Source organism: Chrysochloris asiatica, unplaced genomic scaffold (assembly GCF_000296735.1).
Source record: "Chrysochloris asiatica unplaced genomic scaffold, ChrAsi1.0 scaffold00239, whole genome shotgun sequence".
NCBI classification, from domain to species: Eukaryota; Metazoa; Chordata; class Mammalia; order Afrosoricida; family Chrysochloridae; genus Chrysochloris; species Chrysochloris asiatica.
This window is the reverse complement of record NW_006408757.1, coordinates 2,145,522-2,148,164: the sequence shown is the minus strand read 5'-3', so window position 1 is coordinate 2,148,164 and position 2,643 is coordinate 2,145,522. Positions and strand designations below refer to the sequence as shown.

The window sequence follows — 2,643 nt, the reverse complement described above, 5'->3', positions numbered from 1 at the left end:
ATAACCTGTAATTGCTTGCTTGAACCTTTCTCATAGAAATAAGGATTTTAGCCTATTAAGACAAATCATGATGTCCTCAGAAGTTAAAGGTAATTTTGTGAATCATTGTGTCTTGTATCATATGAATGATCTCGTATCCTGTCCTAAATGAATAATCAACATTTTTGTCACTATTTTCTTTTGTGTCAATTTCCTTCTTCTGACAATAAAAGACTGGGGCTCAGCTAGCTTGGTGTGCTAGCTTGCCTGTCGGCTTGCATAAATCTTTGTCTCTGTATCTTTTCTTTCGCCTACTAGACATCTCACTTCCGTTAAACCCCGCGTTTGCCGAGGTGATCCTTTGTTGAGGCGGGACCCGGACTCAGGACCCCAGCATACATGGACCAAGAGGCAGTTGTACTAACAGAACTTTGGAACACTGAATAGTTTAAAATTAAGAAAGGTGTGTGACACGGTTGTATTATTTCATTGTACTTATTCAACCTGCATATTGAGCAAATAATACAAGAAGCTGGATTATATGAAGAAACCTGTGGCATAAGGATTGGAGGAAGACTCATTAACAACCTGCGATATGCAGATGATACAACCTTACTTGCTGAAAGTAAAGAAGACTTAAAATACTTAAAATGCCACTGCCTTCGGTATGGATTGCATCTCAATGTAAAGAAAACAAAAATACTCACCACTGGATCAATAAACAACATTCTTATCAACGGAGACAAGATTGAAGTTGCCAAAGACTTCATTCTTCTTCTTCTTTTTTAGCACTGAAAAAGGCACAATCGAAGTTTATTTAGTTCAAGCATTAGCGATCAGAGTTGTATCACACCACTTTCTTAGATGCACTTGACTTGGTTCTAACAGTCTTCACAGTTTTGCTTTCTTAGAAAAGAAGTTCATGATCGCATTTACACATTCGTCTGACTGCCATCTGTCCTGGAGCATACTGCTTTCTTCAGAATTAATAGCGTGTAGCTTTTCTTTCTCCACATTTCTGATAAGCTGCTTTGAAATTATCATAGCATTTGGAGGGATCTGTGAATATGTTTTCAGCCTGGTCCAAAGTTCATCCTGAAAAGTGCTGTCAGGGAAAACTTCACTAACAAGTCCTAGAGTATAGGCTTCTCTGGCTGTTAACTTCTTTCCAAAGATGAGCATCTCAGCTGCCTTGGCTGAGCCCATTATCTTCGGAAACATGTATGAGGAGAACCCTTCTGGACTCTGACCCAGGTGACTAAAAGGAGTATGAAATGTTGCCCTGTCAGAAACATACATGATATAGAAAAGTCCAAGAAGGGTGACGGAGATCCCCACTGCTGGGCCATTGACCGCTGCAATCAAAGGCTTAGGGAAATTGATAAAACAGTCTACAAGGGGACTTCCAGTTTGACACGCTGCTGGGCTGCACTGGTTAGAGGGGCTCTGGGTTTGGGGGAGGGGATCCCGCGGGGGAGGCCTTCTGGGGGAGAACCCACACTCTTGCAGCCACCATAAGTCTCAGTACTTCAGAATCTTAAACCTGCTTTTTTGAGAGATCAATGTACTGAGGAACTACTGGCAGTTTGGACTTGTGCCCGCCGCAGCGTGCAGCTGCAGCCTGGGCACATTTGGGCTTGGGGGGCAGGGCAGGAACCGGGTCGTGCGGACCCTCCAGTGTAGGGGAGCCTCGAACGGGGAAAGCTGTTGGAGACAGGGTTGGGGGGGTGGGGAGAGAACGGGGGACATCTGCGCTGGAGTGGGATTTCAGCGCATACAGTGGGCAGAGAGAAGTTAGTTTAAGGGTAAAAAAAAGGGAAAAAAAGCAGGAAAAGAGGAAAGATGGCGACCGTCTGACGTCATCGGGCATGGACTGTGCCAGCCCTGCCAAGCCGCCACTGTCCTGCAGGGTTGGGCTGCGTCCACTGGCCCCGCTGCCACCCAGCCGAACACCCCCTGCCCCGACCAGCTGAGCCATGTTCGCCATACCCTGTCCACTTGAACCGCGTTCACTGGCTCGGGAATTCTATGTAGGTCTCCTTTTTTTTAGCTAGCTTAACAGAAGTCCCAGTGTGGCTCTGAGGGTGGGAGTGCCACTACAGAGCCTTTTGAACTGTACGGTCGGTGGTTCAAGCTCACCAGCCGCTCCTCGGGAACCCTATCTGGGTCTCCCCCCCTTTTTAAAAAAAAATAATTTATTTTTATTTTTAGCTGGTTTAGGAGGAGTCCCAGCGTGGCTCTGAGGGCTGGGGGCCACGACAGAGCCTTTTGAACCCTATTGGGGTCTCACCTTTCTTTAGCTGATTCAGCAGGAGTCCCAGCGTGGCTCTGAAGGCTGGGGCGCCACTACAGAGCCTGTTGAACTGCAGGGTCGGTGGTTCAAGCTCACCAGCCGCTCCTGGGGAACCTTATCTGGGTCTCCCTTTCTTAGCTGGCTTAGCAGGAGTCCCAGCGAGGCTCTGAGGACTGGGGCGTCACTACAGAGCCTTTGGAACTGCAGGGTCGGGGGTTCAAGCTCACCAAGTGCTCCTCAGAAACCCTACACAGGGTCATTATGGGTCGCAATCGACTCGACAGTGCATAACAACCAGGAGAGGAGGACAGAGTGACCGAAAGAGAGTTAGGACATTAAAGACATACCTACATTAAGCCACAGAATTTCTT

The 2,643-nt window shown here is 47.4% G+C and overlaps 1 pseudogene; it reads right to left on the bottom strand.

Annotated features, from left to right (window-relative positions):
• Nucleotides 1–870: 870 nt before the first annotated feature.
• The window catches only part of LOC102822650, a 9,485-nt pseudogene continuing 7,712 nt past the window's right edge, over nt 871–2,643 (bottom strand).